Consider the following 27,328-nt stretch of genomic DNA (forward strand, 5'->3'; position numbering starts at 1 on the left):
TACATCACTTTCGTGACTATCAGGCTCCAGACTCAGGTAATGTAGTTCAGGAGATTCATATACCCACTACATACCATGTGGTCTAGACTAAATCCTTATCCTGCTGACACGTTGGTGCCAATATGTGCTTGAGAAGGAATTAGGACACGGTTCTTATATTTGAACCCTGCACAGGTGCGTTCATTCGCAGTCCTACCTAGCATGAATTGCAGGTCAGCTGAAAGTGAATCAAAAGCTGGAAGCCCTAGGTATTCCAGCATCAAGCATCTACACTGTACTAATTGATTCTATAGACGCTCACTCAGCTGCCTACATCTGCTTGACCCATTCATGCAAAGCAGCACTGGGTCTCCGTATCGGACCGCGTTCACACTACCAGGTCAGCTGTTGCGCTGCCTGACACTTGGTCTGCACCCTGCCTATAGAGCCGTGTCCTAAATAAAGATCACCGCTCAACGCGTTTTAATATGACATGGTCTGCCACGTATCATCAGGAGCAAAAGTATCTTAATGAAAGTAAGTCTGTAGAGGAAAATTGCCTCACACTTTTGCATGTCAAGGCTCCGGCGCTATAATGGCCGTAGGCGGCCGCACCAACGCCGAAAGGATATCAGCCAAGCCCCGTCTGTAAGGAAGGTGTGTGCTAGTACTCCGCGAATAATAGAGACGCGCATCATCTGATGTCCGCCACCTGATCCGCCCAGTATTGTCGTCACTACACACACCTCCTCATACTTACAAAGCAAGCATTAATGTATTAGGGGAACCGAGAGTTGCGGCTATACACATATCATATACTTGCCTCGTTCCGATGTGGGTAACATGGAGAGCCCTAACAGGTGACAGATCAATATCCATCTACCTCAATTATAGAACCATCATAATAAGGATACACAGACCAAAGATAGAACACTATGTCGCTTATCATCCCTGCATGTCAATCACCATACCAATCATCCGCAACTAGATACAAGTCACAGTGAAGAGGGTAGGGCTTTAAGGATGACAAGCATGGATGAACATCAGCACACCTCAATATCTGTATATACTTAGTAAACAGAAGTGGAAGAAAGCATAGTTGTGTCATACAGTTAGATGGAATGAAGCAAGCATATGAAATAGCCTCATTCAAGCGTCTTGGATAGAGTTGAGCGAACACCTGGATGTTCGGGTTCGAGAAGTTCGGCCGAACTTCCTGGAAATGTTCGGGTTCGGGATCCGAACTCGACCCGAACTTCGTCCCGAACCCGAACCCCATTGAAGTCTATGGGGACCCGAACTTGTTGGCACTAAAAAGGCTGTAAAACAGCCCAGGAAAGGGCTAGAAGGCTGCAAAAGGCAGCAAAATGTAGGTAAATCCCCTGCAAACAAACGTGGATAGGGAAATGAATAAAAATAAAAATAAAATAAATAAAAATTAACCAGTATCAATTGGAGAGAGGTCCCATATCAGAGACTCAGGCTTCATGTCACCCAACACTGGAACAGGCCATTGTCAGATATTTAGGCCCCGGCACCCAGACAGAGGAGAGAGGTCCTATTGCCGAGAATCAGGCTTCATGTCATAGCAGAGAATCAGGCTTCACGTCACCCACCACTGGAACAGGTCATTGTCAGAAATGTAGGCCCCGGCACCCAGACAGAGGAGAGAGGTCCCATAGCAGAGAATCAGGCTTCATGTCATAGCAGAGAATCAGGCTTCATGTCATAGCAAAGAATCAGGCTTCATGTCATAGCAGAAAATCAGGCTTCACGTCACCCACCACTGGAACAGGCCATTGTCAGATATTTTTAGGCCCCAGCACCCAGACAGAGGAGAGAGGTCCCATAGCAGAGAATCAGGCTTCATGTCATAGCAGAGACTCAGGCTTCATGTCACCCACCACTGGAACAGGCCATTGTCAGATATTTTTAGGCCCCGACACCCAGACAGAGAAGAGAGGTCCCATAGCAGAGAATCAGGCTTCATGTCACCCAACACTGGAACAGGCCACTGTCAGATATTTTTAGGCCCCGGCACCCAGACAGAGGAGAGAGGTCCCATAGCAGAGAATCAGGCTTCATGTCTTAGCAGAGAATCAGGCTTCATGTTACCCACCACTGGAACAGGCCATTGTCAGATATTATTAGGCCCTGGCACCCAGGCAGAGGAAAGAGGTCCCATAGCAGAGAATCAGGCTTCATGTCATAGCAGAGAATCAGGCTTCATGTCACCCAACACTGGAACAGGCCACTGAGAATGATTTTTAGGCCCCAGCACCCAGACAGAGGAGAGAGGTCCCATAGCAGAGAATTATGCTTCATGTCATAGCGAAGAATCAGGCTTCATGTCACCCACCACTGGAACAGGCCATTGTCAGATATTTTTAGGCCCCGGCACCCAGACAGAGGAGAGAGGTCCCATAGCAGAGATTCAGGCTTCATGTCATAGCAGAGAATCAGGCTTCATGTCACCCAACACTGGAACAGGCCACTGTCAGATATTTTTAGGCCCCGGCACCCAGACAGAGGAGAGAGGTCCCATAGCAGAGAATCAGGCTTCATGTCATAGCAGAGAATCAGGCTTCATGTCACATACCACTGGAACAGGCCATTGTCAAATATTTTTTAGGCCCCGGCACCCAGACAGAGGAGAGATGTCTCATAGCAGAGATTAAGGCTTCATGTCATAGCAGAGAATCAGGCTTCATGTCATTCAACACTAGAACAGGCCACTGTCAGATATTTTTAGGCCCCGTCACCCAGACAGAGGAGAGAGGTCCCATAGCAGAGAATCAGGCTTCATGTCATAGCAGAGAATCGGGCTTCATGTCACCCAACACTGAAACAGGCCACTGTCAGATATTTTTAGGTCCCGGCACCCAGACAGAGGAGAGAGGTTCCATAGCAGAGAATCAGGCTTCATGTCACCCAACACTGGAACAGGCCACTGTCAGATATTTTTAGGCCCCGGCACCCAGACAGAGGAGAGAGGTCCCATAGCAGAGAATCAGGCTTCATGTCATAGCAGAGAATCAGGCTTCATGTCACCCACCACTGGAACAGGCCACTGTCAGATATTTTTAGGTCCCGGCACCCAGACAGAGGAGAGAGGTCCCATAGCAGAGAATCAGGCTTCATGTCATAGCAGAGATTCAGGCTTCATGTCATAGCAGAGAATCAGGCTTCATGTCATCCAACACTGGAACAGGCCACTGTCAGATATTTTTAGGCCCCGGCACCCAGACAGAGGAGAGGTTTATTCAACTTTGGGTTTCCCCGCAATATGATGGTAAAATGAAAAAAAAGAGGATTGAATGAGGAAGTGCCCTGGAGTACAAAAATATATGGTTAAGGGGAGGTAGTTATAAATGTCTAATCTGCACAAGGGGTGGACAGGTCCTGTGGGATCCATGCCTGGTTCATTTTTATGAACGTCAGCTTGTCCACATTAGCTGTAGACAGGTGGCTGCATTTGTCTGTAACGACGCCCCCCCCCCCCCCGGTCCCCGTTCCCCGTCTGCTTTTGCCCACTGCTTCCTCTTTTGCTACACTGTTGGCTCGGTCTCACCACTGCCTCTTCCTCCAAACTCTGAAAGTCAATGGCACAACCTTCATTCCATGTGGGGTCTAGGACCTCATCGTCCCCTGCATCGTCTTCCACCCTGACCTCCTATTCAGTCTGCACACTGCAGAAAGAAGCAGCAGTTGGCACCTGTGTTTCATCATCAGAGACATGCTGAGGTGGTATTCCCATGGCCTCATCATCAGAAAACATAAGTGGTTGTGCGTCAGTGCATTCTATGTCTTCCACCGCTGGGGAAGGGCTAGGTGGATGCCCTTGGGAAACCCTGCCAGCAGAGTCTTCAAACAGTATAAGAGACTGTTGCATAAGTTGAGGCTCAGACAGTTTCCCTGGTATGCATGGGGGTGATGTGACAGACTGATGGGCTTGGTTTTCAGGCGCCATCTGTGCGCTTTCTGCAGAAGACTGGGTGGGAGATAATGTGAACGTGCTGGATCCACTGTCGGCCACCCAATTGACTAATGCCTGTACCTGCTCAGGCCTTACCATCCTTAGAACGGCATTGGGCCCCACCAAATATCGCTGTAAATTATGGCGGCTACTGGGACCTGAGGTAGTTGGTACACTAGGACGTGTGGCTGTGGCAGAACGGCCACGTCCTCTCCCAGCACCAGAGGGTCCACTAACACCACCACGACCATGTCCGCGTCCCTTACTAGATGTTTTCCTCATTCTTACCGTTCACCACAATAAGAAAAAAAATATTTGGCCCAATGTATTGAATTCAAATTCAGGCCTTTTTTTACAGGCACCTAACACTATTTGGCTATCCATTTAGGTACCTTATTACACTAATACAGGCACAGCAGTAACCACAGATTAAGCTGAATATAAATTGTAGGCCTAGTATTTAGGCGTTGGATGACAGGTATACGTTTACGGACAGAATTAGACATGGAAATGCACGGTAGCGTGTGAAGTTATTGAGGATGACCCTATCCGCACGTTCGATCTCATATACCCTTTTATGGATAGAATTAAACTTGGCCTGATACAGCAGAAACCACTGATTTAGGGAATTGCTAAGTTGGGAATTGTATTTCAACCCAGAACAAAATATATCCTTTGCCAGACAGCAGACAGTATTACAATTGGCTAGCCACAGCTGAAACACCAGATTTAGGGTATTGCTATTTTGGCAAAATTATCCCTTGAACCCGCAAAACATCTGGATTTCCGCCATGTGCCTCACGTACATGACTTGACACCATTGTGTCCCGTGAATTGCGGATATCTGATAGGTGTTCGCCTATTCTCCTCCTCAGCTCGCGCTTGGTGTTGCCTATATACTGTAGGCTGCATTTACAGGTGATCAGGTACACTAAACCCACTGAGGTACATCTAATGAAGGACCGAATATCGCATCTCTCCCCAGTTGAAGTTGCCTTTTGCTGTGTTTTTAAGCCATGTCCCAGGCGTAGGACGTATATAGAGGCTATGCACCAATCGATCGCGTAGGTTGGAGCCACGACGATACATAACAGATGGACGATCAGATATAGATGATCCAATGTCTGGATCAGACTGAAGAATAGACCAATGATTCTGCAGAATCTCACGGACCTGTTTATGGGCCTTATCAAAAGTAGCTAGAATACGAGGGGTGGAATCCATATTGGTCCTACTTTTTGGGACTAGCAATTCACTCTGGTATGCTTTTTTCAAAGAGTGCCGTGGATACCCTCGATTTTTGAACCTAGGTCTCAGATCCGAGGCCGCTGCTTTGAACTCACCAACCTCATAACAATTCCTCCTGGCCCTGAGGTACTGTACTTTCGGAATGCCACTTCTCAGGGCCAGGGGATGTCCTGTCTCCCAATGTAGGAGACTATTGGTGGAAGTTAGTTTTCTGAATAGTTTGGTGGTAATTCTCCTATCACTGCCTATTGAAATGGTGAGGTCCAAAAATGTAATTTGGCTCTCTTGCATTTCAGATGTGAAAAATAGGCCTACTTTGTTTATGTTTAAGGTTTCCACAAAGTGCGTGAAGCTAGTTCTAGTGCCCTTCCACAGTATCAGCACATCATATATATCTAATCCACAACTGTACATATATATTGTTCCATCATGTCAGTGAATACCACCTCCTTCTCCCACCAGCCCAGGAAAAGGTTTGCAAACTTTGGGCCACAGGGACTGCCCATCGCAACCCCCCTGAGCTGGTGGTAGATACGTTGGTCAAAGAGTAAGATGTTTTGTGTCAGAATAAAATTCAAGAATAACATGATGAAGGTATTATGGCAAAAACAATGATCACCTCTCTGTTGGAGAAAAGTCCCTACAGCCCCACATCCCAGTTCATGGGGTATGGAGGTGTAGAGGGCTTCAACATCCAAGCTTGCCAACCATACTCCCTCATCACAATAGATACCATCCAACCGCTGTAACACATCCATGATATCATGGGCATAGAATGGCAGGCTTACTACAAATGGACGCAGGATGGTATCTACATACGTGCTAATATTTTCAGTGAGGCTGCCAATGCCTGAGACAATGGGCCTGCCCTTCAAATGAAGGCCTTGTTTGTGTAGCTTGGGCAGACTATAAAATGTAGCAAGGACAGGGAATTTAGGTAGTAGATATTCATACTCTGCCTTCCTAATAAGTCTCTCCTCATATGCTTGATGCAGTATGGTCATGAGCTGGGCTCTATACATAGATGTGGGATCAGTGCCCAGAACAGTATAGGTATTTTTATCCTCCAGGAGTCTGAGACACATCATGCGATATTTATCATGATCCATGACTACAATATTGCCGCCATTATCTGAAGGCTTTATGACAATATTGGTGTAATTCTCTAACTCCTCTAAAGCGACCCTTTCTACGTGGTTTATATTATTGTGTCCCAAAGATACTCCATCAAGTTTCTGGAGAACACAGGTTACCACACTTAGAAAGGTATCAATTGGGGTATTATCATTTAGAGGTGGGAACATTTTTGATGGATTTTTTAGATCCGTATACAGACCATCACATATGTTTCTGTCCCCTTCCTCAGATAGACCCACCAGTAGGTGTAAATCCTGAAGATCCTCAACAGCAATCCCCAGCTCATGACACTGTCGTTTATTATGTATTGAGAAAAACTTTTTCCACTTAAGTTTACGCACATACAGTTGTAAATCTTTAATCCAGTTAAAAGGATTAAACTTTTGAAGGGGTACAAAAGATAGGCCCTTTTTAAGAACCTCTATTTGTGGTGGAGAGAGGTCACGCTTGGACAAATTGACAACCTGGAGTTCATCTACTTGGGATCCGCTGGGGCTTACTTGTGACGTAATAGGTAGTCGGATACTGTTGGGGTTCACTGAATTTTTTGGTTTGTGTAATACATTCCTTTAGTTCAGTCTCACTCACTGTTAGTAACCGTCTCTCTTCTTCCAATAACAACCGCATTAAGTGGAGGGAACCTTCGATGAATTCTTGTTCCCACTTTTTTAGGAACTCATTGGAGCGTACACGTGCTGGAGGGAGGATCGGACTTCTAAGTCCTGTTGGGACTATGTTGCTTTTAATATATATGTCCAGAGTCTGAACCTCCCACCAGCATCGGATGTGGTCTTTATATATACGGTTCAGATGTCTGAAGGATGCAGTGATACTAGTTTGAGCTGCCTGTGAGGGCAATTCTTTTTAGGTAAACACCTCTTTAGGATCTCCGGACCAACATTCGGAACTCAGGTCGTTGGACAAAAAGCCTGCCATTCCCCAGCTATCACTGATCTCAATCAACTGTCTCACACGATAAGGATACTACTTAGTACGTTCACTATATATATTATTATTATCACACTGCCTGAAGAACGTATTTAAAATAAAATAATAAAGTATTTATTAATATCTGGTTAAAACGGGAAATAACTGTACATCACTTTCGTGACTATCAGGCTCCAGACTGATGTAGTTCAGGAGATTCATATACCCACTACATACCATGTGGTCTAGACTAAATCCTTATCCTGCTGACACATTGGTGCCAATATATAGTACTGTGTAGATGCTTGATGCTGGAATACCTAGGGCTTCCAGCTTTTGATTCACTTTCAGCTGCCCTGCAATTCATGTTAGGTAGGACTGAGAATGAACGCACCTGTGCCGGGTTCAAATATAAGAACCATGTCCTAATTCCTTCTCCAGCACACATTGGCTTGATGTCACAAGCAAGGGGTGGGAAATACGGTATCCACACTAGCTTACCTATGTCAATTAATGGATAATGATGGACGATCAAATGTTTGCAAATCACGCGTTAGCGGGGTGGCCCCAAAATTTGTTGTTTTAGCACAGTTTTTAATTATTTATTTTTACAGCGTTCACCTAAGGAGTTAGGTCATGTGTAGAGTTGAGCGAATACCTGGATGTTCGGGTTCGAGAAGTTCGGCCGAACTTCCCGGAAATGAAGTCAATGGGGACCCGAACTTTTCGGCACTAAAAATGCTGTAAAACAGCCCAGGAAAGAGCTGCAAGGGCTGCAAAAGGCAGCAACACGTAGGTAAATTCCCTGCAAACAAATGTGGATAGGGAAATTAATAAAAATAAAAATAAAATAAATAAAAATGTGCCAATATCAATTGGAGAGAGGTCCCATAGCAGAGAATCTGGCTTCACGTAACCCACCACTGTAACAGTCCATTGTCAGATATTTAGTCCCAGGCACCCAGGCAGAGGAGAGAGGTTCCTTAATAGAGAATCTGGCTTCATTTCAGCAGAGAATCAGTCTGCATGACATAGCAGAGAATCAGGCTTCACGTCAGCCACCACTGTAACAGTCCATTGTCATATATTTAGGCCCAGGCACCCAGGCAGAGGAGAGAGGTCCCATAACAGAGAATCTGGCTTCATGTCAGCAGAAAATCAGTCTGCATGTCATAGCCGACAATCAGGCTTCACGTCAGCCACCACTGTAACAGTCCATTGTCATATATTTAGGCCCAGGCACCCAGGCAGAGGAGAGAGGTCCCGTAACAGAAAATCTGGCTTCAGGTCAGCAGAGAATCAGTCTGCATGTCATAGCAGAGAATCAGGCTTCACGTCAGCCACCACTGTAACAGTCCATTGTCAGATATTTAGTCCCAGGCACCCAGGCAGAGGAGAGAGGTTCCTTAATAGAGAATCTGGCTTCATTTCAGCAGAGAATCAGTCTGCATGACATAGCAGAGAATCAGGCTTCACGTCAGCCACCACTGTAACAGTCCATTGTCATATATTTAGGCCCAGGCACCCAGGCAGAGGAGAGAGGTCCCATAACAGAGAATCTGGCTTCATGTCAGCAGAAAATCAGTCTGCATGTCATAGCCGACAATCAGGCTTCACGTCAGCCACCACTGTAACAGTCCATTGTCATATATTTAGGCCCAGGCACCCAGGCAGAGGAGAGAGGTCCCGTAACAGAGAATCTGGCTTCAGGTCAGCAGAGAATCAGTCTGCATGTCATAGCAGAGAATCAGGCTTCACGTCAGCCACCACTGTAACAGTCCATTGTCAGATATTTAGTCCCAGGCACCCAGGCAGAGGAGAGAGGTTCCTTAATAGAGAATCTGGCTTCATTTCAGCAGAGAATCAGTCTGCATGACATAGCAGAGAATCAGGCTTCACGTCAGCCACCACTGTAACAGTCCATTGTCATATATTTAGGCCCAGGCACCCAGGCAGAGGAGAGAGGTCCCATAACAGAGAATCTGGCTTCATGTCAGCAGAAAATCAGTCTGCATGTTATAGCCGACAATCAGGCTTCACGTCAGCCACCACTGTAACAGTCCATTGTCATATATTTAGGCCCAGGCACCCAGGCAGAGGAGAGAGGTCCCGTAACAGAGAATCTGGCTTCATGTCAGCAGAGAATCAGTCTGCATGTCATAGTAGAGAATCAGGCTTCATGTCACCCACCACTGTAACAGTCCATTGTCATATATTTAGGCCCAGGCACCCAGGAAGAGGAGAGAGGTCCCGTAACAGAGAATCTGGCTTCATGTCAGCAGAGAATCAGTCTACATGTCATAGCAGAGAATCAGGCTTCACGTCAGCCACCACTGTAACAGTCCATTGTCATATATTTAGGCCCAGGCACCCAGGCAGAGGAGAGAGGTCCCGTAACAGAGAATCTGGCTTCATGTCAGCAGAGAATCAGTCTGCATGTCATAGCAGAGAATCAGGCTTCACGTCAGCCACCACTGTAACAGTCCATTGTCATATATTTAGGCCCAGGCACCCTGGCAGAGGAGAGAGGTCCCGTAACAGAGAATCTGACTTCATGTCAGCAGAGAATCAGTCTGCATGTCATAGCAGAGAATCAGGCTTCACGTCAGCCACCACTGTAACAGTCCATTGTCAGATATTTAGGCCCTCACACCCAGGCAGAGGAGAGAGGTCCAGTAACAGAGAATCTGGCTTCATGTGACCAGAGAATCAGTCTGCATGTCATAGCAGAGAATCAGGCTTCACGTCAGCCACCACTGTAACAGTCCATTGTCATATATTTAGGCCCAGGCACCCAGGCAGAGGAGAGAGGTCCCGTAACAGAGAATCTGGCTTCATGTCAGCAGAGAATCAGTCTGCATGTCATAGCAGAGAATCAGGCTTCACGTCAGCCACCACTGTAACAGTCCATTGTCATATATTTAGGCCCAGGCACCCTGGCAGAGGAGAGAGGTCCCGTAACAGAGAATCTGACTTCATGTCAGCAGAGAATCAGTCTGAATGTCATAGCAGAGAATCAGGCTTCACGTCATCCACCACTGTAACAGTCCATTGTCAGATATTTAGGCCCTCACACCCAGGCAGAGGAGAGAGGTCCAGTAACAGAGAATCTGGCTTCATGTGACCAGAGAATCAGTCTGCATGTCATAGCAGAGAATCAGGCTTCACGTCAGCCACCACTGTAACAGTCCATTGTCATATATTTAGGCCCAGGCACCCAGGCAGAGGAGAAAGGTCCCGTAACAGACAATCTGGCTTCATGTCAGCAGAGAATCAGTCTGCATGTCATAGCAGAGAATCAGGCTTCACGTCACCCACCACTGTAACAGTCCATTGTCATATATTTAGGCCCAGGCACCCAGGAAGAGGAAAGAGGTCCCGTAACAGAGAATCTGGCTTCATGTCAGCAGAGAATCAGTCTGCATGTCATAGCAGAGAATCAGGCTTCACGTCACCCACCACTGTAACAGTCCATTGTCATATATTTAGGCCCAGGCACCCTGGCAGAGGAGAAAGGTCCCGTAACAGAGAATCTGACTTCATGTCAGCAGAGAATCAGTCTGCATGTCATAGCACAGAATCAGGCTTCACGTCAGCCACCACTGTAACAGTCCATTGTCATATATTTAGGCCCAGGCACCCAGGCAGAGGAGAGAGGTCCCGTAACAGAGAATCTGGCTTCATGTCAGCAGAGAATCAGTCTGCATGTCATAGCAGAGAATCAGGCTTCACGTCAGCCACCACTGTAACAGTCCATTGTCATATATTTAGGGCCAGGCACCCAGGCAGAGGAGAGAGGTCCCGTAACAGAGAATCTGGCTTCATGTCAGCAGAGAATCAGTCTGCATGTCATAGCAGAGAATCAGGCTTCACGTCAGCCACCACTGTAACAGTCCATTTTCATATATTTAGGCCCAGGCACCCAGGCAGAGGAGAGAGGTCCCGTAACAGAGAATCTGGCTTCATGTCAGCAGAGAGTCAGTCTGCATGTCATAGCAGAGAATCATGCTTCACATCACCCAACATTGGAACAGTCCATTGTCATATATTTAGGCCCCGGCACCCAGACAGAGGAGAGAACCTCATTCAACTTTGGGTTGCCTTGCAATATAATGGTAAAATGAAAATAAAAATAGGATTGAATGAGGAAGTGCCCTGGACTACAATAATATATGGTTAAGGGGAGGTAGTTAATGTCTAATCTGCAAAAGGGATGGACAGGTCCTGTGGGATCCATGCCTGGTTCATTTTTATGAACGTCAGCTTGTCCACATTGGCTGTAGACAGGCGGCTGCGTTTGTCTGTAATGATGCCCCCTGCCGTTCTGAATACACGTTCAGACAAAACGCTGGCCGCCGGGCAGGCCAGCACCTCCAAGGCATAAAAGGGTAGCTCTGGCCATGTGGACAATTTAGAGACCCAGAAGTTGAATGGGGCCGAACCATCAGTCAATACGTGGAGGGGTGTGCACACGTACCTTTCCACCATGTTAAGTGAAATGTTGCCTCCTGCTAACACGTTGCGTATCAGGTGGTGGTGCAGTTAGCTGTGGCGTGTTGACAAAACTTTTCCACATCTCTGCCATGCTAACCCTGCCCTCAGAGGAGCTGGCCGTGACACAGCTGCCTTGGCGACCTCTTGCTGCTCCTATGCCTTGGCCTTGGGCTTCTACTTGTTCCCCTGTGACATTTGGGAATGCTCTCAGTAGCGCGTCTACCAACGTGCGCTTGTACTCGCGCATCTTCCTATCACGCTCCAGTGCAGGAAGTAAGGTGGGCACATTGTCTTTGTACCGTGGATCCAGCAGGGTGGCAACCCAGTAGTCTGTACACGTTAAAATGTGGGCAACTCTGCTGTCGTTCTGCAGGCACTGCAGCATGTAGTCGCTCATGTGTGCCAGGCTGCCCAGAGGTAAGGACAAGCTGAACTCTGTGGGAGGCGTATCGTCATCGTCTTGCGTTTCCCCCCAGCCATGCACCAGTGATGGGCCTGAGCTGCGTTGGGTGCCACCCAGCTGTGACCATGCTTCATCCTCATCCTCCTCCACCTCCTCCTCATCCTCGTCCTCCTCGTCCTCCAGTAGTGGGCCCTGGCTGGCCACATTTGTACCTGGCCTCTGCTGTTGCAAAAAACCTCCCTCTGAGTCACTTCGAAGAGACTGGCCTGAAAGTGCTAAAAATGACCCCTCTTCCTCCTCATCCCCTACCTGGGCCACCTCCTCTTCCATCATCGTCCTAAGTGTTTTCTCAAGGAGACATAGAATTGATATTGTAACGCTGATAACGGCGTCATCGCCACTGGCCATGTTGGTGGAGTACTTGAAACAGCGCAACAGGGGCACACAGGTCTTGCATGGAGGCCCAGTCATTGGTGGTGAAGTGGTGCTGTTCCGCAGTGCGACTGACCCGTGCGTGCTGCAGCTGAAACTCCACTATGGCCTGCTGCTGCTCGCACAGTCTGGTGGAGTTCCACCTGGTGGACACGTCGCATATGAGGTGGTGAGCGGGAAGGCCGAAGTTACGCTGTAGCGCAGACAGGCGAGCAGCGGCAGGATGTGAACGCCGGAAGCGCAAACAGGCGGCCCGCACTTTATGCAGCAGCTCTGACATGTCGGGGTAGTTGTGAATGAACTTCTGCACCACCAAATTCAGCACATGCGCCAGGCAAGGGATGTGCGTCAAACCGGCTAGTCCCAGAGCTGCAACGAGATTTCGCCCATTATCGCACACCATAAGGCCGGGCTTGAGGCTCACCGGCAGCAACCACTCGTCGGTCTGTTGTTCTATACCCCGCCACAACTCCTGTGCTGTGTGGGGCCTGTCCCCCAAATATCTGAGTTTCAGAATGGCCTGCTGACGTTTACCCCGGGCTGTGCTGAAGTTGGTGGTGAAGGTGTGTGGCTGACTGGATGAGCAGGTGGAAGAAGAGGAGGAGGAAGCCGAGTAGGAGGAGGAGGCAACAGGAGGCAAAGAATGCCCTTGGCGGCGGAAGGACGTGCGCCAAACAGCTCTCCGCCTGGGGTCCAGCTGCCACTACATTTACCCAGTGTGCAGTTAGGGAGATATAGTGTCCCTGGCCGTGCTTACTGGTCCACGTATCTGTGGTTAGGTGGACCTTGACACAGATGGCATTGCGCAGTGCACACTTGATTTTATCAGATACTTGGTTGTGCAGGGAAGGCACAGCTCTCTTGGATAAGTAGTGCCGGCTGGGAACAACATACTGTGGGACAGCAAGCGACATGAGCTGTTTGAAGCTGTCTGTGTCCACCAGCCTAAATGACAGCATTTCATAGGCCAGTAGTTTAGAAATGCTGGCATTCAGGGCCAGGGATCGATGGTAGCTAGGTGGGAATTTACGCTTTCTCTAAAATTTTTGTGAGATGGAGAGCTGAACACTGGCATGTGACATGGTTGAGATGCTTGGTGACGGAGGTGGTGGTGTTGGTGGTACATCCTCTGTTTTCTGGGCGGCAGGTGCCAACGTTCCTCCAGAGGCGGAGGAAGAGGCCGAGGCGGCAGCAGCAGAAGAGGTAGCAGGGGGAGCCTGAGTGACCTCCTTGTTTTTAAGGTGTTTACTCCACTGCAGTTCATGCTTTGCATGCAGGTACCTGGTCATGCAGGTTGTGCTAAGGTTCAGAACGTTAATGCCTCGCTTCAGGCTCTGATGGCACAGCGTGCAAACCACTCGGGTCTTGTCGTCAGCACATTGTTTGAAAAAGTGCCATGCCAGAGAACTCCTTGAAGCTGCCTTTGGGGTGCTCGGTCCCAGATGGCGGCAGTCAGTAGCAGGCGGAGTCTCTTGGCGGCGGGTGTTCTGCTTTTGCCCACTGCTCCCTCTTTTGCTACGCTGTTGGCTCGGTCTCACCACTGCCTCTTCCTCCGAACTGTGAAAGTCAGTGGCACGACCTTCATTCCATGTGGGGTCTAGGACCTCATCGTCCCCTGCATCGTCTTCCACCTAGTCTTGATCCCTGACCTCCTGTTCGGTCTGCACACTGCAGAAAGAAGCAGCAGTTGGCACCTGTGTTTCGTCATCATCAGAGACGTGCTGAGGTGGTATTCCCATGTCCTCATCATCAGGAAACATAAGTGGTTGTGCGTCAGTGCATTCTAAGTCTACCACCGCTGGGGAAGGGCTAGGTGGATGCCCTTGGGAAACCCTGCCAGCAGAGTCTTCAAACAGCATAAGAGACTGCTGCATAACTTGAGGCTCAGACAGTTTCCCTGGTATGCATGGGGGTGATGTGACAGACTGATGGGGTTGGTTTTCAGGCGCCATCTGTGCGCTTTCTGCAGAAGACTGGGTGGGAGATAATGTGAACGTGCTGGATCCACTGTCGGCCACCCAATTGACTAATGCCTGTACCTGCTTAGGCCTTACCATCCTTAGAACGGCATTGGGCCCCACCAAATATCGCCGTAAATTATGTATTTTTTAGGCGCTGGGTGACAGGTATACATTTACAGACAGAATTAGACTGGTATATGCACAGTAGCGTGTGTGTGAAGTTATTGAGAATGACCCTATGTGCACCTTGAATCTTATATACCCTTTTAGGGATAGATTTAAAGTAGGTCTGATACAGCAGAAACCACTAAATTAGGAAATTGCAAAATTGGGAATTGTATTTCAACCCAGAACAAAAACTGTGCTTTGACGGACACTAAATAACTTGCCCAGCTACAGCAATAACCACAGATTTAGCTGACTATAAATTTGAGGCCTATTATTTAGGCGCTGGGTGACAGGTAAACGTTTACAGACAGAATTAGACTGGGATATGCACAGTAGCGTGTGTGTGAAGTTATTGAGAATGACCCTATGTTCACCTTGAATCTTATATACCCTTTTAGGGATAGATTTAAAGTAGGTCTGATACAGCAGAAACCACTAATTTAGAGAATTGCTACATTGGGAATTGTATTTCAACCCAGAACAAAAACTGTGCTTTGACGGACACTAAATAACTTCTCCAGCTACAGCACTAACCACAGATTTAGCTGACTATAAATTTGAGGCCTATTATTTAGGAGCTGGGTGACAGGTATATGTTTACAGACAGAATTAGACTGGGATATGCACAGTCGCGAGTTTGTGAAGTAATTGAGAATGACCCTATGCGCACCTTGAATCTTATATACCCTTTTAGGGATATATTTAAAGTAGGTCTGATACAGCAGAAACCACTAAATTAGGAAATTGCAAAATTGGGAATTGTATTTCAACCCAGAACAAAAACTGTGCTATGACGGACACTAAATAACTTGACCAGCTACAGCAATAATGACAAATTTGGATGAATATAAATTTGAGGCCTATTATTTAGGCGCTGGGTGACAGGTATACGTTTACAGACAGAATTAGACTGGGATATGCACAGTAGCGTGTGTGTGAAGTTATTGAGAATAACCCTATGTGCACCTTGAATCTTATATACCCTTTTAGGGATAAATTTAAAGTAGGCCTGATACAGCAGAAACCACTAATTTAGAGAATTGCTAAATTGGGAATTGTATTTCAACCCAGAACAAAAACTGTGCTTTGACGGACACTAAATAACTTGCCCAGCTACAGCAATAACCACAGATTTAGCTGACTATAAATTTGAGGCCTATTATATAGGCGCTGGGTGACAGGTATACGTTTACAGACAGAATTAGACTGGGATATGGCCAAAAAATAACCACACTATTGATGGTTAAATGCACTTGGTGTGACAGTTTGACCCTGATGTAGGATATAGCCAAAAAATAACCACACTATTGATGGTTAAATGCACTTGGTGTGACAGCTTCACCCTGATGTAGGATATAGCCAAAAGACAACCACACTATTGAGGGTTAAATGCACTTGGTGACAGGCTCAGCTTGCCCCTGATGTAGTATATGGCCAAAAAATAACCACACTATTGATGGTTAAATGCACTTGGTGTGACAGCTTCACCCTGATGTAGGATATAGCCAAAAAAACAACCACACTATTGAGGGTTAAATGCACTTGGTGACAGCTTGCCCCTGATGTAGTATATGGCCAAAAAAAACACACACTATTGATGGTTAAATGCACTTGGTGTGACAGCTTCACCCTGATGTAGGATATAGCCAAAAAATAACCACACTATTGAGGGTTAAATGTACTTGGTGGCAGCTTGTGCTGGCGCACCACAAGACACAAAATGGCCTCCGATCACCCCAGAAAAAAGTGAATGAAAAACGCTCTGTGCAGCCTAAAAACAGTGAGCAATTGAATAGCAGCAGTTCAATCATCCACAGCTGCAGATCAATCTCTGAATGAAGTCTTTTGGAGTAGTTAATCACTGCCTAATCTCGCCCTAATGTCGCAGCTGCAACCTCTCCCTACACTGATCAGAGCAGAGTGACGTGCGGCGCTACGTGACTCCAGCTTAAATAGAGGCTGGGTCACATGCTGCACTGGCCAATCACAGCCATGCCAATAGTAGGCATGACTGTGATGGACTCTTGGGGCAAGTAGTATGACGCCTGTTGATTGGCTGCTCTGCAGCCTTTCAAAAAGCACCAAGAAAGCGACGAACACCGAACCCGAACCCGGACTTTTACAAAAATGTTCGGGTCCGTGTCACAGACACCCCAAAATTCGATACGAACCCGAACTATACAGTGCGGGTTCGCTCATCCCTAGTCATGTGATATTCTTATAGAGCAGCTAGTTACGGACGTGGAAATGCCTAATATATATATACACTGCTCAAAAAAATAAACTTAAACAACGCAATGTAACTCCAAGTCAATCACACTTCTGTGAAATCAAACTGTCCACTTAGGAAGCAACACTGAGTGACAATCAATTTCACATGCTGTTGTGCAAATTGGATAGACAACAGGTGGAAATTATAGGCAATTAGCAAGACACCCCCAATAAAGGAGTTGTTCTGCACGATTAGCGTGCAGCTGTCATCTCTAAATAGACATTTTAGAATGTCCATTCAGAGATAAACATAAACTCATAAAACTTTTATATCCTATGGGCGGATGTGAAGTGGTTAACAATTTAACTGCTCGCCAGTGGAGTACAGGCCCCCAACATTAGGCATTTACCGGACAGAAAATAGCAAGTGATTATGTGGCTAGAGGTACTGGGAATTGTTCCTGCCTTCTCTTTGGGTTGCCCTGCTGTAACTTGTGGTTAACAATTTTACTGCAGGCCACTTCTTCTTTTCTGTCAGGTGAATGCATAATTTCTGGGGCCTGTATGCCACTGGCCTACAGTAAAATTGTTATCCACTGACCGCATAATATACCCCATACAGAAAAGAACAAATGATTATGTGGCTGGAGGTATATTAAGCGGTCAGTGGATAACAATTTTACTGCAGGCCAGTGGAGTACAGGCCCCAAAAATTAGGCATTCACCTGACAGAAAAGAACATGTGATTATGTGGCTGGAGGTATATAAGGCGGTCAGTGGATAACAATTTTACTAAATGCAATTGGAGTACAGGCCCCAAAAATATGATTTCACCTGACAGAAAAGAACAATTAATTATGTGGCTGGAGGTATATTAGGCGGTCAGTGGATAACAATTTTACAGTAGGCCAGTGGACTACAGGCCCAAAAAATTAGGCATTCACCTGACAGCAAAAAACAAGTGGTTATGTGGCTGGAGGTACATTAGATGGTCAGTGGATAACAATTTTATTGTGGGCCAGTGGAGTACAAGCCCCAAAAATTATGCATGTACCTGACAGAAAAGAACAAGAGATTATATGGCTTCAGGTTCATTAGGCGGTCACTGATTAACAATTTTACTGTAGGCCAGTGGAGTATAGGCCCCAAAAATTATGAACTCACCTCACAGAAAAAAACAACTGATTATGTTGCTGGAGTTATATTAGGCGGTCACTGGATAACTATTTTACTGTAGGCCAGTGGAGTATAGGCCCCAAAAATTTGGCATTCACCTGACAGAAAAAAACAAGTGATTATGTGGCTGGAGGTACATTAGGAGGTTACTGATTACCATTTTTACTGCAGACCAGTGGAGTACAGGCCCCAAAAATTAGGCATTTACCTAACAGAAAATAACAAGTGATTATGTGGCTGGAGGTATATTAGGCAATCAGCAGATAACAATTTTACTGTAGGAGTATAGGCCCCAAAAATTAGGCATTCACCTGACAGAAAAGGCAATATAGCAATATAGCGAATATTCGAAAAAAACGAATATAGAGCAATTTAGCTAATATAGTGCTATAATCTTTTTTTTTATAGTTGTAATTTTTTTCCAATCTGAACTTCAGATGAGAAAAAAATTACAACTATTAGACAAAGAAGATTATAGCACTATATTAGCTAAATTATGGTCAGGGCTAGGAAGACGTCGGCGTACGCAGAGACTCCTGCCCTGAGCAAGGTGGCTGAATTATGCCGGGAGCCACGACGAGGGTACACCAAGAAAAGTGGGCAAAAGCAACCATTAGTAACAACATTTTATTACATGATTTACAAAGCCAATGAACAAAAGGCACGAGAGATCTCTAATTGAGGATCAGGAATATACCTAGTGTAGCACGAGGACCGCCACCGCCCCATGCTCCGAATGACGTGAGCTGGCACCTGATGTCGAGAAGCGGCTGAAGCTGCCCCTATGCGGAAGGAATGCCCTGATATAACTTCGGGATCGTATCCCAGGCCTTGGGCAAGAGCACGGATGCAGGAAATGAACCGTGTGGCGGTAAGGGGTTTGCCGGCGTGCGGCAGAAGAGGACTGTCTGGCAAACCAACCCGGATGTGTAATAATAATTGGTGCAGCACCTGAACTGGGCACCATATGTTGGAGGACGGATAAAACCTGACTGCGGTAGGGGGACCCGTCTGACTGGTTTTGGTAGAGGGTAGGAGGAGAGTGTAGCAACCTCGGCCCCAAGACAGATGCTGTTTCAACGGGTGACCCTGACGGTTCGGCCCGGCTAAAACTTCCCCAGGCCTAAGAAACCCATAAAAAATGAGGTACATGGCTGCTTTCAAGACCAAACTAGTGGAGGGCCCAAAAGGACAACCGTCCAAAGACGAGGAGAGAGCCCTAAACAACTCGCTAGACACGGGTTGCCTACGGCTACGGGACCCCTTACCCTCCTTCTGAATACCCCGAAGGGTGGCCTTAATTACCTGAACCGAGAAAAAGGACCCGCGGTGTGGATCAGCCAGCATGAAGTGGTGTTGAAGCCCGGCTAAATAGAGTTTAATGGTATTGTGTGCCAGCCCCAGTTGGTAGTGACAATGGGCTAAAAAGGCCATGATGTGAGCAGTTTCGGTATGATGACCCCTTGGATGAGTTCTGGAGAATTTATCATACGCCCTCAAACCGGCCTGGTAATTCCTCGCCGTATTACGTGACAGAGACTTTCTGACCAGACCCTTGGCTTCATCAATGAGGACATCTAGCCCAGGGTGAGGGTGCTGAAATGGGGCACGGGCGCTCCTGACCGATCCGCGTCGGGCACTTCCTGAAAAAAAAAACGGAAAATTAAAGCGGGAAAGAGCGTCCGCGGCCTTATTCTGCTCGCCTGATATGTGTATACACCGGAAATGAAAATTGTGGCGGAGGGACAGCCAGACTAGCTTGCGCAAAAATGCCATGATCTTGAACGACTGGGCCCTGCCTTTGTTAACGATGTCCACCAAGGTCTGACTATCCGTAACAAAGGACACGGAAGAATTAGACCAAAGGTGGCCCCAAACCTGGGCTGCCGCCACAATGGGATATAGCTCCAGGAGGGGAGAGGATTTAAGAGCAGCTGGATCTGAGGCCAATTCTGGCGGCCATCCGGCGGCCAACCAATGGGACCTAAAAATGGCAGCGAACCCGAAAGACCCCGCGGCATCAGAAAAGACGAGAGGAGAAGCTGAACCCCACTGTGGCACGAACAGCGAAATGCCATTCCAATTGGACAGGAAACTGTCCCACATGCACAGGTCCGCGATGGCATGACCGTCGAGATGGACAACAGAATCTTGCTCTGGAGCAGAGGGCAACAGGCATAATAATCTGGCGAGAAAGGTCCTGCCTTGGGGCATGATTCTGGTGGCGAAATTAAGCATCCCCAGCAAGGATTGCAACTCGACCTTGGTCAAAGAGTGGGACCGGACCGCTTGAGAGATGGCTGATCGAATCCGGTGCAATTTCTCGCTGGGGAGGCTGGCCTCCATCTTAACTGTATCCAGAATTATGCCCAAAAAGGTGACCCTGGTGGCCGGACCCTCCGTCTTGGCGGCAGCGACAGGGACCTGAAGACGGGCAAAAATATCCAAAAGAGTGTGAGGAATGGATGGGACCTGACTAGGACTTTCTACCATAAGGAAGTCATCCAGGTAGTGAACGACCATGGATAGCCCGCCATGATGAATGAGGATCCAGTGTAGTGCTTTGGCCAGTTGGTCGAAAAGCCACGGGCTACTTTTGGACCCGAACGTGAGGCGGTTGGCGAAATAGTAATTATCAGCCCACTTGAAGCCGTAATACTTCCAAAGCTGTGGATGGATAGGAAGCTGCTTGAAAGCGTCCGCTATATCTACTTTAGCCAACCAAGCCCCGGCCCCTGCAAGCAAAATGTACTGAATGGCCTCGTCGACCGAGGAATATTGCATTGAATATTCCTCGGATGGGATGAGAGAATTGAGACTCGGGATGGCCGACATATGAGGCGCAGAGAGGTCGTAAATGAGACGCTTTTTATTAGATGACAATTTAGTAACAAGACCAATGGGACTGATGCGCCAAGACTGGAAAGGAATGTCTGAGAACGGACCGATGACAAACCCCTTGTCGACCTCCAGTTGGATGAGAGAGGTGACAGCCTCAGGATCGCTGGCCGCAGATAACAGGTTAGGGCCCGTCCAACAGCCCTGCGGGAGAGTAATGAGGCCCGTATGGAAACCCTCTCGGAACCCATCCAACAAGAAGGAGACAAAAAGCCGATCAGGGTGGTCCCGCAGAAGAGCAGCCAGTAACCCCAAATTAATGTCGGCTAGTCAGGAATCCTTGGCTGCCCTCCTGGGACAGGAGGAGCGGGGATGGGCCCGAAAACAAAGGGAACAAATATGGAGCGCCCGGCAGGAATTGAAGGCACATCCCTTGGCGTTAAGTTATTGCAAACCTGGTTGCCCCCGAGGAACACGATGGGTCTGCCCAGCTTATCTAACGACGGGGAAGACCTAGATGACCCAGAAGGACCTGCCGAGGGGGCTGACTGTGGGGCTTGCACCGGATTGGGACACCAGTCGGTAGAATGAAAAATGGACTGGCAGGTAGCACAGAGGGGGGCCTTGAGACCCGCAAAATGCCGGCAAAACAATTCCATATCCAGCTCCGCCCAGCTAGACACGAACTGGAACTGACTCAGAGCGGCCGCGGCTTTAGCCGAAAAAGAACGATGATAATCGTAAAATGCCGTGCCACCGTATTTGTGCCCCAAGTCCGTAATCCGGTACAAGTAAGTGTCCAGCTCTTCCCTGCGATCTGGTTGAGCAGAACACACCACGTCCCTGTAAAGGCTGAAAGCCAGGACAAACTCGGAAATAGATAGTTTTCTATTAAGCCGAGCATCCTTAGCTCTCAACACCACAGAAACCTCTCCGCAGTTGACGACCCGATTCTCTGAAATATCCTGGGAGGCAATAAGGATGGATGCGAGGTTCACGTCCTTGCCCGCCAGGATATCCTTTTTAATATGCTCGGGAACAAAGTGGGAAGGGGCGATCTGAGGGGTGACAGAAGTCCTACCTGCAACGTCCAGCGGAATGGCAGGGGTGACTGCCGACCCTGGAAATTGCGGTGGAACCGTGGGCCTGGATTCCAAAACCGCTACCCTAGCCTGAATGTCCGAAACTGAGCCAGCCAGCCCAGTGATGGATGACTGGATCTGAGCTAGGGCCAGCTGTATGGCATCCAGGTTGGAAGGGCCCGCCATCGGGGCCGGGGCCGTCATCAGCAGGCGATACAATTCGGCCTTGCGTGCAGACGCCGGATGCCGTATCCCCCTGCGGTTGAGTTCGGCGACCAATCTAGGCACCGTCCAGCTTCTTAATGATGCACCGCTGTCGCGCCCAGAGACGGGAGTTCCAGGCATGGAGACGTTATCGTCCATATCGGAGGAGACGTGGGACATATCTGACCTGAGAAAAAAGACGAGTAAAGTACACCTAGAAAAAGCAACGATACAGACGTCTGCGAAGAGGCCGGACGGAAGAAATGTGAGAAACAATAAAAGTGAAAAAATGCCCATCGGACGAACCACCTACCTGGTAGGACACGAATGGATTTGGAAGCACGGCTCCAAAACCCCAAATGCTAAAGATGGAGCTAATGAAAGGAAAATGACCCTGAGTAGAACCGAAGTTTTAACCCTGCCTTGAGAACCCTCTATGAACCGACTTACCAGAGAGCGCTCCGGAATTGCCTGGCCGAAAACGTAGAACGCGTACAACTAAAGTCCGAACTAAAGGGAGGAACAATACAACGACAGAATTAAAGAACATATACAAACCCTATGAATAAACCGGAGACACAGACAGCCTGGGCGATCCAGGGATATTGACAACCTGGGCGATCCAGGGACATTGACAACCTGGGCGATCCAGGGACACTGACAACCTGGGCGATCCAGGGACATTGACAACCTGGGCGATCCAGGGACATTGATGACCTGGGCGATCCCAGGAGCCCGCGTCAGGGGGAACCGGGAGCCAGAAGCTAAATGCCACAGAAAATGCTGACGTAAAACAGTAACGTGAAAAAATCCCCTTGACTAGACCGCAAATTCCGGCACTATGATGCTGAAGGATTTAACCCTGAAATATAAGCGTGAATTTATCATTATTGGGGTTTTTTTTTTTTTTTTTTTACAACGCCCCCTTTTTTTTTTTTTTTTTTTTTTTAACACCAACCAACATTGCTGCTCCTAAACCCGCTGGTGACCTGCTGGAGGGGTTTAGGAGGCATGAATGTAGCGAAGCCCCCCTGGACACAGGAGTACCCCTGCACCATAACCTCAGAATTTGTGCATACTTTCAGTGCTGACAGTGCAGTTTCAAAAGCATAAAAACATAGCCTCGCCCTGACACAGGAGTACCCCTGCACCATAACATCGGAATCTGCGAGTACCTCTAGTGCAGACAGCGCTGTTATAAAAGCATACCAACAAAGCCCCGCCGTGACACAGGAGTACCCCTGCACCAAAACATCAGAATTTGTGAGTACTTTCAGTGCAGACGGTGCTGTTATGAAAGCATGCAAACAAAAGCCTCGCCGCGGCTCTGCCGCTGGCCCTTTAACTCTTTTATGAACTTTATGCAGAGCGGCATAAAACGGAAGCGCGCTGAGCTAGGACACCGCTCCCCCGACCCAGCCGCCTGTGCCTGCGTGGGCGGAACATGCTGGGGGAGAGCGGCATCCCCACCGGGCAACCCCCCAAAGCCAGGGACCAGGCCGAACGTGAAACTAGGCTGGAGCAGGGACGCCACAACCCGATTACCTGGCAGGCTGGCGGCGGAACTGGCGACAGAGGCACGTGACCGCGATACCCGGAAGTGACGACACTGAAGGAGGGAGCGTAAGCCGCGGTGATGCGTGAAGCTCGGGCGCCTGGCTGGACGGAAGCGAGAGGTATATATGGCCAGACGCCCCTCCCACAAATACAGGCTGGTACCAGCCTTACCTATTTGCTCTATATTCGTTTTTTTCGAATATTCGCTATATTGCTATAACTTCATTTTTTCGAATATTTGCAATATTCTAAAACAAGAATATATAGCAATATAGCGAATATTCGAAAAAGACGAATATAGAGCAATTTAGCTAATATAGTGCTATAATCTTCTTTGTCTAAAAGTTGAAAAATTCGCAATAAAAAATTTGAATCCGAAAATTCGAATTACGAAAATTCGCATATTACACAATCCATACCTTGCCGATTTTTCAAGAAAAATAAATCGAGCATTTTCGAATATGACCCCTGCCGCACATCACTACTCCTAAAGTCAAGTATATTGCAGCCATCTTATTGGCGCACAAGCTAGAAGCAGGAAGGGATCATGTGTACTGATTAAAAAAAATAATAATAAAATATTTAAAAAAAATCGGGAAAAAAATCGGGGAAAAAAATCGGAAAAAAATCGAATATTCGAAATTACGAATATATATAACTATATTCGAAATATTCACAAATTTTCGAAGTACCTATATTCGCGATAAAAATTCAAAATTCTAATATTCGTGATCAACACTAGTGTATTACAGGCCTCAATCTGTAATTTGTGGAAGCAGGTATATAGAACCCCTTAATCAGTATTTTGTAGAAGGAGGTATATCGCACCCCTCAATCAGTATTTTGTGGAAACAAGAAAATAGAACACCTGAATCAATATTTGGTGGAAACAGGTATATTGCACCCCTCAATCAGTATTTTGTGTAAGCTGGTATATAGAACCCCTTAATCAATATTTTGTATAAGCAGGTTTATTCCACCCCTTAGTCAGTATTTTGTGGAAACAGGTATATAGAACCCCTGAATCAATATTTGGTGGAAGCAGGTATATCGCACCCTTCAATCAGTATTTTGTGTAAGCTGGTGTAGTGTAGGCCTCAATAAATTTTTGGTGAAAGCAGGTATATCGCACCCCTTGTGGCAGGCGCAGCACTATGAAGTCCCTTTTGCGCTGTGGCATTGGAAGGATTTTGATATCTCTGAATTTTTGGTCTAACCAGACTGTCTATTACTCTGTAATTGCTAAAGCACCGTTCTATGGAAACAGTAGGTTTAAAGAGCACACCAAATGCTTGAAACAACTTCTTTATTAACTTCAACATTTCTTCATATATAACACTGCCCTCTCTGCAGAAGATAGTCCATGTACAAAACACGTGTTGCATAAAGATTCATAAAATGGCGGTATGCATAAGATGGTGGTTCAACTGTTAAATCTTGTCATTCAACATAAAATGGTGGATATATTTCTCTCTTGAGTATCTGTACTCTCACTTTAAGTTATTTAAGCACTTTATGATCTCTCTGAGAGGTATATCACTTGCTCTACTTGGTTTGCAGTTTGCTCTATACAATTGCTTATGACCTGGTATGAGCAGTTCGCATTTGTATGCAATTTGTTTGGATTGTATGATTGTATGGCTCAGTAGTTCTTTTGTATGCAATTGAATTTGTGGTTTGGTGGAACTGTATTTAAACCTATATAACCATATCTGTATACAGTTATAATCACTACCTTAACAATAGGAACAGGGGCGTACACAGAAATCACTGGGCCCCATAGCAAGAGTCTGAATTGGGCCCCCAACACCGCCCACTACCCACCCCTGGCCCATCCCACATCCTGGCTCCTCCCCTGCCACATCTCCATTTGCCAATAAAAAAATGTATACATGTTCTACTGAAACCGTTAGAAACTATTTAGAAATAAGTGCTGAATTCAGGTGCCTATAGCGCTTTATAATCCATACTCTCTCTGTATGGGAGTAAGGATCTCCCTGGGGCTGCAGTGAGCCATGCACAGCACACATCACTGCTCCTGCCTGTCTGCTTTGGTAAAGTCGGGCATAAATGGGCGATGTCAGACTTTAGCAGAGTGGGCACAGGGCGCCATATGTATGCGAGCACAACTGAACGAGTGCAGTGCAGGAACCAACATATATATCACTCCTCCTGCCTGTGCCCACTGCGGTAAAGCCTGACACAGCCCATTCCCCACATCTTAACCCCTTTGTTACCAGCGCCATTTTTTCATCACTTTTCTCACCCCAAAAAATGTAATAAAATGTGATTTAAAAAGTCGCACACACTTCAAAAGGGTATAAAAAAAAATACAGTTCATCCTGCAAAAAATGAGCCCCCACACAGCTCAGTAGATCATATAACTATAAAAAAGTTATGGGGGTCAGAATATGGTGATGTAAAAATGTAATTTTATTTTTATTTTTTATCAAAGTGTTAATGTATTTTTACACTAGACATAAAAAACCTATACATATGTGGTATCATTGTAATCGTACTGACCCAGAGAATGAAGGGCACAGGTCAGTTTTGCCACAAAGGGAAAGCTGTAGGAACAAAACCCATAAAAAGGTGGAAAAATTGTGGGGTTTTCCCACAAAAAAAGTTATGGCTCAAGGAAGATAGGGAAGGAAAAATAAAATGCAAAAATGAAAAAACCTCTGGTATCCTAAGGGTTAAAGGGGCTATCTAATTCCTATTATGCCCCCCAAATTGCCCAGGCACCGCATACAGTCAATACTTATGCCCAATGGGGGGGTGCAGACAATAGCAGGCTGCATCGGAAATGATCCTCCCTAGCGTCACCCGCGTTGCTAGGGAGGCTCGTTCCCACTGTGGCCTGCTATTGGCTGCTCCCCCCTATGTCGCTGGATGTATTAATCAGCGTGACGGGAGGGAGGCAGTGGCGGCTGTGTGGGCATCAGGAGCAATGCGGGTGCTGGGGAATGAGCTAAGTAAGGTGCCTGGCCCCGAGCATTTTGGGGGGCATTAAAGGGGTTGGATAACCCTTTTAACTCATTGCTGCTGATGCTAAGTGTGCACATAGCCACCAATCAGATTCTCCCCCCGCCCCTGCAAGGTGACTGATATGCTGGGGGGCCCTGTAGGATCATAGAGGACTCAGGAGGACAGTGTGCTTCCCCCCTCTTCTCCCCGGGGAGTGAGGGGGGGGAGTAGGAGGAAAGCACACTGTTCTCCTGAGTCCTCTATGATCCTACAGGGCCCCCTTCCCCCCAAACCCCACTGCTTGCTGCTGCCCTCCCCCTATCAAGAATACCCATATCCAACAAATACTATATATCATATATGAGCTTTATATTAAGTCTACTGCTGTCCTCTTACTGTGGCACACTTCTGTGTTCACTGACCGGTCTTTCAGTATGGGCCAGGGGTGTGGGGCACTCACTGGCTGATGACTGTCTTGTGGGTGGGCGGCAGACAGCGGGCAGCACATAAGCGCAGAGGATAACTCTGCCACGCCGAGTGCACTCCTCTATTAGGGTGACCAGACGTC

The sequence above is a fragment of the Bufo gargarizans genome, chromosome 6, assembly GCF_014858855.1.
Source record: "Bufo gargarizans isolate SCDJY-AF-19 chromosome 6, ASM1485885v1, whole genome shotgun sequence".
NCBI classification, from domain to species: Eukaryota; Metazoa; Chordata; class Amphibia; order Anura; family Bufonidae; genus Bufo; species Bufo gargarizans.